Genomic DNA, 10,233 nt, shown 5'->3' on the forward strand with positions numbered 1-10,233 from the left:
CACACAATACTTTTAATCCGCTGAGAAAAAGCACCGAATATTGAGGCACTACACCATACTCAGGCAAATACCAGGGTCTTGTCAGAGTCCCGCTTCTTTATTGCAAATAGGGGTGAGGTCATCATGCACGACTAGTCTCACACCCAGCTGCCATTTAAATCTCCTTCCTCCTTAGTAATACTACATACATGTACAGTACAGGATTGCATTCTGGAGAAATTAATATAGCAGCAGGCGGGGGGCATGGAGGGCTAGCACTCATCTCAGTGCTGCTGGGTGGGCCGCCCTACACCGGGTAATCCCCCGCCAGATCTGGCCCTCGACCGTCACATGAATGCTGGCGTGCTGGAAACAGCAGATGCAAAAGCACCTTGAGATTAGCACGTGTCCTGTTATAGCCATGCAATCATTCATTTATGCACATATGCAAATGGATATATATGCAAACTCGTGTTAGTCTGGAGCCGATTGTGCACCTGCTGTTCCCAACGTGCCAACGATTCGAGTGGCTGCGATCTCATGGGCCACCCGCCGCCCCTGAAAGAAATGAGCGCATGCTCCCGTTTGGGCATGGCTGTACATTCCCACATACATGGGAGCATGAAAGTACATGTTGGGCATGCACACAAATGCTGCAAGCCATATTCACATGGCACATGCACGTCTATTTTCGACTAGGTGCCTGGTTACAAAAATCATGTACAAAGATGTTCATAGCTGTATGTACTCTTATACATATATACTAGGGAATAAGCATGCATACTTAATTGTTTCACACAGAGAAGCAGAAATATGCAGGCATGTACCACTCCAAACGTGCACATGGAGGTCTGCAGAAGCTCTCTCCCAAGCATACCTATGCCCATGCGCATCCTTACAGGCATAGGGACATGTGTCTGCATGCTTGCAGAGAGAAAGAGAGAGTGTGTTTGTGAGTGTGTGTCTCACACGCACTGAGCCAGGCATGTGCATATCCCTCCTCCCTCACACCGCAGTAACTGTTCTCTCTGCACACCCAGCAGAAATACTCTCAGAAGCATGAATCAAAGACTCAGGAGCTAAGAATAGCCAGGCCCAGCTGGGCGGGGGAGAGGCAGCGCAGGCGCTGTTTGGAATAATGCCAGCCTGGGGGGGGGGGAGAGAGAGAGAGAGAGAGAGAGAGAGAGATGTGGTCCCCCCCCAAAAAACTCTATCTCTGGAGGCAGAGGGGGCAAATGGATGGGAGGATCCTTGCTGGACCCCTGCCCAGAAATTGCTATTATAGTGGAGGGGGAAAGGTATGTAGATGGATTAGATAGATGGGGAGAGAAATTGAAAATCGGGGTGTGTGTGTGGTGTGTGTGTCACACCCCCTTGCTGACCCAGCCTCTTTACAACCCCAGGTCAACAAGTCCATTTGAGAGAGGGAAGTGGGAGATCTGGCCCTATCGACTGTGCAGAGCCATGAAACGGGAGCCTGCAGATGCACGCAGAGCACACCGTTCAAATCTGGCATGCGAGGAGCACCGCCTTGCCTGTCAAGGCTGCTGAGAGCTTGATCCTGTGTCAACGTCAACCCTAGATGCAAAAGCTTCTCTCTGCGTGTCTCTTCATCCTTTCTGCACCCCTCTAGTGCCACGTGCAGTGGGTGTGAAATGAGACCAAATGAGGCCAATTCTCCCCGGTGTCACCCATGCACACTTGGCTTACTCTCCTTACACTCACTAGCTGTTCTCTCTCTCACGCACACACACTCTCACATATACATATTTTCAGATTCCTTAGATGCACATGGATGCTGTATATGTGCCACCATGGTTATACAGAATCACAAGCTTATCTTGAGCATGCTTTTGGCCTGGGAGGTCTGAGCTGGGTCAGCTTTGGCTAAGTTGTTCTCTCTCGGCCTTAGTTCCCTCATCAGAAAAATGGGGGCAATTGGCTGAAGGTGCAGGTTCTGAGACAAACAATCACGGGGCTTGCAACTATTTGTATGTGAAGCAGCAGCAGGAGCTGCACAAAAAGCTCATGCAATTCTAGGCTGCATCAACAGAAGTGTAATGTCCTGTCAAGGGAAGTAATAGTACCACTCTAGTCTGTCTTGGTCAGACCACAACTAGAGTCCCAGGTCCAGTTCCAGGCAATACAATTTAAGGAGGATATGGACAAGCTGGAATGCGTGCAGAGAAGGGCGACCAGGATGATCAAGGTCGGAAAGCAAACCTTATGAGGAACAGTTGAAGGAGCTGGGTAAGTTTAGCATGGAAAAGAGGAGACTGAGAGGAGATGTGATAGCCATCTTCAAACATCTCAAGGGCTGTCACACGTGGAAGATGGAGCAAGCTTGTTTTCTCCTGCTCTGGAGGGTAGGACATGAACCAATGGCCTCAGGTTACAAGAAAGTAGATTCCAGGTAAACATCAGAAGAATTTTTGGATGGTAAGAGCTTGTTCGACAGTGGAATGGACTCCCTTGGAAGGTGGTGGACCATTAGAGGTTTTTAAGCAGAGGTTGGATGGCTACCTGTCATGGATGCCTTAGTTTAAATTCCTGCATTGCAGCGGCTTGAACCAGATGACCCTCAGGGTCCTTTCCAACTCTGCAATTCTATGATATGTGCCACATAATACTCTACACAACGCTGCTGGTGTGTTGTAGTGGTTAAGAGTATTTAACTAAGACCTGGTAGACCAGGGTTCACATCTCCACTTGGCACTGGGTGAACTTGGGCCAGTCACTGTCTCTTAATCTAACCTACCTCACAGGATTGTTGTGAGGATAAAATAGGGGGGGGGGGAACTATGGGTAGCACCTTGAGCTCCTTAGAGGGAAGGCGGGACAGAAATGCAAAATGAAATGATAAAATGAAATGCTAATTCATGGGGTGGGGGTCAGGGGGCATTTTCAGGGGAGAATCAGTAAGTGGGAAGGGATGATTAACCCTCCTCCTCCCGCTTACCTAGGGTGGCGCTGTGGTCTAAAACACTGAGCTTAGGGCTTGCCGATTGGAAGGTCGGCGGTTCGAATCCCTGCAACGGGGTGAGCTCCAGTTGCTCGGTCCCAGCTCCTGCCAACCTAGCAGTTCGAAAGCACATCAAAGTGCAAGTAGATAAATAGGTACCACTCCAGCGGAAAGGTAAACAGCATTTCCGTGCACTGCTCTGATTTCGCCAGACGCAGCTTAGTCATGCTGGCCACATGACCTGGGAAAACTGTCTGCGGACAAACGCCACCTCCCTCGGCCAGTAAGGCGAGATGAGCGCCACAACCCCAGAGTCGTTCACGACTGGACTTAACTGTCAGGAGTCCTTTTACCTTTACCTTTTACCCGCTTACCTATTCATTTCTGAAACTCTCTTTCTTGGTATTTTTAATTTGACCCACTCCCCGACCCACTAGGCATCAAGACCAGAAATGTGCCCAGTGAGGGAGAAATGGCCAGGAAGTTATTTGCAGGGTGGGGGGAATGGGTAGTATGGGAAGGGTTAGGTACCGCCCTCCCGGCTGTCAACTCTCCCCTAAAAATGCAGCCCCTGCTTCTACATTTGCAATACCTTGGCAAATGTGGATTAAGGAACACGCATTTGTCGAGATGTGTCATTCCGTCTGCCTTGGCCTATTTTGCAGAGGATGTTGGGATGAGAGATTAAAGAAGGAGAGACTGTCAATGGTCTTGAACTCCTGGGAGTCAGAATAACAATAAATTAATGCACCCGCCCACATAAAGACCCTTTTTCACACATTTGGAATTCCAAGGGCTAATCTTGCAAAATATTCATTAATCCATATTTGCAGACTTCCCACATATAACAAAGCATGCCCTCTTCAATATCAGCATGCAACATATATGGATGGTCTCTTTGGGAATCAATCCCAAGGTATCCCTCATTTCCACTGGGGCTTACAGCACTTTTGCCTAATCAAGCCCTTATTAAAGCGCTCTTTTTGGCTACTACAGCTTTCACCCCACATCTCTTGCGACTGCATGGATAGGGCCAATTAACACGGGTCTTCCTTGTGGGGTCAGGACCCGCAAAGCTGCATCATCAGACCCACCCAGGCGGTTGCAGGCCTTTTGATACGGTTTCAGCGCTGTGGGATTAACCCATAGTCGAGCTAGTGCCACAGCGCTGTGGTAGCACGCCAGGCAAGCCCAGCAAATGGATATGGGCACACACAGCACTTGGCAACAGCTTTCGAAATTAGACGGGCACCAGGCGTGTTTTGCGACAGGCAGCCGGCCTTTTGCCAGGAAGTGGAGATGTCACCAGGTTTGGCACCTAACATCTCCATCTGGCTGGCTGGCGTGGCTGTGATGCCATGCCAGTCAGCTGGTCTGTGGGGCATCACAGCACCAAAAGACACGCCGTGCTGCCCCCATACCATTTGCTTTGTAATCTTGCAAAAGAATTTGGGCCTAGACATATTGTGGTGGCAACCATAACCTCCCTACCTGCTGCCGTTGGTAGGGCAGCAGGTAGGGAGGCCACCAGTAGGGGGAGCTGAAGCAGAGGCAGCTGGTTCTGGTTTTGTCCCCATCCTCCTCCCTCCTGAATTCCACAAGGACAACACTGAGCTGGAGGAAGAGGAGAAAGCTGCCACAACCAGTGCCACCCACTGGACTGGATGTAAGGAAGGAGACGGACGGGTGTGGGGGATGGAGCTGATGGCAGGCAGAGGCTGGCAGGCAGAGCTCCATTCGCCCTAATGCACCAGCCTCCATTGTCAGAGGCGGCTGGCTCTAGGGGGCTGCGATCGGTGCGGTTGTACCGGCTGTAGAGCTTCTGGGGTGCTGCAGCTGGTGCCACCACTATTATGTCCAATGGAAGGTGAGAGCTTTGGGTAGCGCCACTGCAATTTGAGGTGTCAAGGCCTAGCACTGCATGGAGAGAGGTGCCTTACCACCAAAGTATCACAAACCACCTCAGCAAGTACAAAGAGGTTATCTACACACAAGTCCAGCTTTATGGACCGCTGTTTGAAGGGTCTGCGGAGGATCGCCCTCTGTTTGAGGGGTAGTCCATGTCCAGATCAGGGCCCATAAAAAGTTGGCACCACCTAGTTGGCAGACCAGAGGCATAGCATGGTGTGTGTGGTCCCGGGCGCACATTTTTGATGGGGTGCAATGAGGGCCCACTCCGACAGGCATGGAGCCCAGGTAGCTGAGCCCAGGTTGCTCTAGTGGGCAGGTGGATGGATGCAGCTGGCAAGGAGCCTATTTGAGGCGGGCTCCATTCACCCTCCTGATGTGCGCCCCCACCTCAACTGCCCAGTCCACCAGGAGGGCGTGACACTTGCCCTGCTCCGGGTGCCAGCAACCCATGGCATGCTGCTGCAGCAGACTGAGCAGGCACAAAGACCCTTGCTGTGTGAAGGACTGCCTTTCTATTTAAATTCTAGTGATTACTGGTATTTCAAATTCTGCATCTATAGCCACGTATGCAATTTAAGAAAATCTTATGGATATCCTGGTCTTCCTTTGCCTTCTTTTTTTCTGGAGGTGTCTGTGTGCATTTCCTCTTGTGTGGTGGGGGGTTCACAAGGCCCCATAGGTAAGGAAGAGGGCCCCTTTGGTATATGCATGGGAAGCATTGTTAACAGCTACCTAATCCTGCCTTTGCAACCATTATACGTGACTCGGTTGCAGATGGCAGAGAAAATCAATCTGAACTGTCCTTGACCTCTGCTGAAAGTTATAAAGTTAGGGTAGATGCTCACAATCTGCCGGACACTGCCAGATTCGCAGGGGCCACAAAGACTTGTACCCGGAGGGGACAGTGTAGCCCAGACAGCTGAAAGTGTAAGCCACCAACGTGCTGGGAAGCCTTGGGCAAACCACCACTGGCTCCGACTCTGAGCCTCTGCTTAGAATCTGTTCAATGGGAATAACAGTGATCTGCCTCACTAGAAGAGCATGAGAGAAGGATCTCAAGGCACAGGCTTTGCCAAACTTGGGTCACCATGCTTTTTGGGGGGACTACAATTCCCATCATCCCGAGCTAGCAGGACCAGGGGTCAGGGATGATGGGAGTTGTAGTCCAAAAACAGCTGGAGACCCAGGTTTGGGAAACCTTGCATTAGACATGCTCAGAGTAGACCCTTTGCAATTGATGTGCCTAAGTTGGTCATGCCCATCAGTTTAATGGGTCTGTTCTGAATAGGGCGAAGATTGGTTACAACCCACAGTCACTGCAATACCAAGCATGTTTACTCCAAAGTAAGCTCCTGTGGATTGTGTTCATAGAATCACAGAGCTGTAGAGTTGGAAGGGACCACGAGGGTCATCTAGTCCAGCCCCCTGCAATGCAGGAATCTTTTTGCCAAAGGTGGTGCTCGAACCCAAGACCCTGAGATGAGGAGTCCCATGCTCTACCGACTGAGCTATTCAACTAACTTTTACCCACAGTAGACCCATTGAAAATAATGGGCCTAAATTAGTCATGGCTGTTATGTTCAGTGGGTCTACTCAAAGTAAAAAAAATCTTTCAACTCTTAGTTCTATTGAGCTCAGTGAGCTCTTGCTAATAAATTGTACTTTTGACCACTCAATCCTATGTGCATTTATTCAGAAGTGACTCCTGCTGTGTTCAGTGGAGCTCACCCAGAAAGCTAGAGAGCACAGACTGCAGCTGTATTCACGTTTTCCTAGGAGTAAATTCCATTAACTCAGTACCTCTGGGTTAATCATGCAAAAGCTTGGGCTGTTTAAAGCACCACTGTGGTTAAAGAATGAACAAATGCAGGGACCTCACCAAACAACTCAAGAAACAGAATCCTCCATCACACACGGATATAAAAGGGCACAATGGTTAGTGTGGCAAATGCCGCGTCCCCCACAATGAGAGGCATGCGCAGCAGAACTCCTACAAGACATCCATGTACAAGGTACTAGGTATAAGAACCTGTAACCTGCAAAATATTAAAACAGGAATACACGGAATTCTGGGGGTCGCAAGTTCATAGTTGGAGGCAGAAAACATAGTCAGACAACAGAATTAAGGAGTCCCAGACAAAATAATGTTTCTAATGTTCCTGTAACCACATGTTGCACAATGTGCAGAGAGAGGTGTACTGTACAAGTAACAAACAGCTCATGATACATTGGTACAATAATCCACGATGGGACAATATACAAGGAAGAAAGCTTTAAAGCCCCATAGTTCACAAAGGCCCACAGAGTACAGTGGGAAAATAATGTACTTGTGTTGCGCACACGCATGCACACAGAGCATGCACACCAGCACCTCGAAAGCCACATGGCGACAAACCTACAGCCCAGCATGAGTTCTGCCGCGAGCGAGTGCCAAAGGGGCAGATCGCTCTGAGAAACGGCCGTGTGCCTGCTCACAGATGGACGGTGGCTGCCACACGGCTCATCTATACAATGTGATGGGGAATATGCACATGGAGACCTCGTGGCTACACCCACACAGCAATATGAGAACATACAGATGAATGCATATGCATCCAGGCTGACAAACTCAGAGCTGTGAAAACGCTACACAAGCTCACAAGCACACACACAAATATCTGGTTTATTCATCCGGAGGACATGGAGGAGGTTGGTTCAAGTCTGTGCCTTTTGCAAAACACACCTTCCACAATTGCGATTGTCAACGAATTTGCTCCTTCTTCTTTTTTGGGGTAAAGGTGATAAAAGTGAAAGGCAGGGGAGGAGGGAATGGCAGAGGTGTGCACAGATGAAGCGGGGAGGCAGCATGGAGGAAGAACAAGCATTGAAAAAGCGAAACAATAGAGGGCATTGAAGACCCAGCCACATATGGGATACCTTGCCCAAACCCACTTCGGTTTCCCAGGGTTTTGCAGACACCTCCCACACATTTCCACAAGCCGTTCTTCGCGGCCAGGACTAGAAACTTGCTTTTGCATTTTGCAGGAAAGCAGCCGTGGGGACGGTGAAGACCCCAGGTCCTGCCCTTGTGCAGTAAAATCGCCAGTGTGCACAGGCAGTTGCAGAGAAGCTCACCTGCCGCACATAGTATGTGGCATATGAGCATGTGTGCATGTGAGTGTGTGCGCTCACTGCGAGGCAGGTTTATTTATTTATTATTTATTTACCTGGCACACATGCCAACTGGATCCAGATCTGCTTAAAAGCGCCGACACTCACTCACCCCCCACCCCGGCCATTCAGGAGAAGCATGCTCACAGCCTCTCACACACAAGCACTAATTTGCCTCTCTGTCTATGCACAACTGCAACCAGACATGGAGACCGAGAGAGGGCTGTTCTTACAAAGGTATGGCCACAGCAAGGAGAGAAAAGCATGCATGACAGGCGTGCACAAGGGCAAATGCATGCACGAAGGTACGGATGCATGAGGGATGTGCAGAAAAAAACAGTGACATGCACACACTCGCACACATGAGGGGAAAAATGCATGCATGATTTTACACCTGCAGATTAAGCACACAAGGATGGCACAATTGTGCACATAATGGCATACAGAAATACAGGCACACAGCAATTTATGTGCACACCCTCCGTCGTACGGTACACTTTCCCCACCACCCCATGCTCCTTCTCCTCCTTTGTCTCTCAACCCCATTACTACCAGCACATCTGCACATGGCTACCAAAACGCACACGCCACCACAAGCATAGGCTGAGAACCCCAGGCACCCGTTCCTCATTCCACCCCGTATATAGGTCTACACGTGTGCAAGTGTGCAGATGCCGAGCTCAGCCCACATGCCTCAGCCAAGCTGCCCACCTTGCGCATGGAAACTCATGCCCGCACACCAGCCCCCCTCACGCCCATTTGCAGGAAGCTTCGGCACCCCAGTTTCTGAAAGAAGCTCCCCCCCGCCACCGCCTGCTAATGGACTACCAAGACATACATGCGTGTGAGAAAGGCACTCACGCGTAAAGCACATTTTCTCACTCACCTCTGTGCCATAGTAGATGCGCCCCCACACCCCAGCTCACAAGCGGAAAGCTCCCACATGGGGTGGATTTTTTTAAAAAAGTGGGGGCTCCGGAGGGGGGCGTGGCAGGGTCCACAGAAGTGGCCGCACGCGGTGGCTCCGCTGTCACCTCCGGTGCGCCCCCCCCCCAATCCACTCCCCGTGTCACAGCACCGCCATCCCCTTTCCCCATCGTGGGAACCCCCAGCTCTCCTCCCCAGCCGAAGCGGGTGACGTTTTGCCTCCCACGCGAGAAGAAGACCGACTCCCCCACGCACCCCCGCCAGGCGGTCGCTCCCCCCCCCCCGCACACCCTGAAGCGGTTCACCCACGCGTGCAGCCTCGCCCCCCCCCCACGCGCGCTCTCCCTGGTTCCCAGCTTAACCTCCCCCACCCCATCACCCCACGTTACCTGCCAAGGATGGGAGCCGCTCAGCACATGGTCTCCTTTCGGGGGGGACCCTCGCCCGGTCCCCCCCCCCCACCCCTCCACCGGCTCACCACTCCTCCTCCGCCGCCGCCGCCCGCCTCTCTCCGCCGGGTAGTGTCCTTGCGGTCCTTGCGCGGGGAGGTGGGCGGGGAGCGATGGAGGTCCAGATGTTTCCTCGGGGAAAGGGAGGGGCGCGGGAGAAAGCGGGCTAAGGAGAAAAAGGGAAGGTGCCTATCTAGATAGAGAGAGAGAGAGAGCGGTCTTTGGGGGGTGGGGTGGGGTGGAGGGCATTTTCAGGTTTGCATGGCGGCGCCCTTTGCTGCCTGCGATCCGGGCAGTCTCCCAGGGCTGCGCTGCTTGCCAGCCGCTCCCTCCCTTGCCTGCCTGCCTGCCTCCCACCCTCCCAGCGCTGGAGCGAGGATGTTCTCTCTCTCTCTCTCTCTCTCTCTCTCTCCCCGCCCCCACCCCTGCTCCCTTTTTTTGCTGTTCAGGAATGCACGGTTCTGGCGAGCCCACCTCCTCTTCCCTCCCCAATCTCATTCATAAGGTCACGTGGGTGTGAATCTTGGGAGGGGGCCGCTGGAGAAGGAGCGCGATCCGGCAACCACACCCCCTCCCCATCTTCGGCCACTTAAGCCCCAACCCCGCATCTCCTTTGCACACGCCCATCCACTCTTCCTCTCGCTAACCCCCAGGTCCTCGCCCCGCATCCCCTCCCTGCAACCTCCCCCCCCCCATTTCCCACCCACCCCGAGGCGCCCGCGGGTGCCTCCTCTCCTCCTTTTTTACGTCCCATTTATCCATCATTTCAGATCTCTTCTGCTGCTGCTGCTGCTGCTGCCTGCTGCTGCTTCCTCGGGGATCAGCCTCATTTCCATCCCTCCGTTTATAATCGCG

The 10,233-nt window shown here is 52.0% G+C and overlaps 1 protein-coding gene across 7 annotated transcripts in view; it reads right to left on the bottom strand.

The window, feature by feature from the left end:
• Positions 1–9,871, bottom strand: part of SHANK1 (SH3 and multiple ankyrin repeat domains 1) — a 104,226-nt gene extending 94,355 nt beyond the window's left edge. For 3 of the 7 annotated variants that reach the window (XR_014557424.1, XR_014557425.1, XM_083708943.1), the window contains exon 1: positions 9,319–9,871. The gene's annotated coding sequence lies outside the window, so the exon portion shown is untranslated. The remainder of the gene's footprint in view (positions 1–9,318) is intronic. The other 4 variants (XM_083708941.1, XM_083708940.1, XM_083708945.1 and 1 more) reach the window with 2 other exon arrangements.
• Positions 9,872–10,233: the final 362 nt, after the last annotated feature.

This window comes from Podarcis gaigeae (genome assembly GCF_964106915.1).
Source record: "Podarcis gaigeae genome assembly, chromosome: 13".
NCBI lineage: Eukaryota > Metazoa > Chordata > Lepidosauria > Squamata > Lacertidae > Podarcis > Podarcis gaigeae.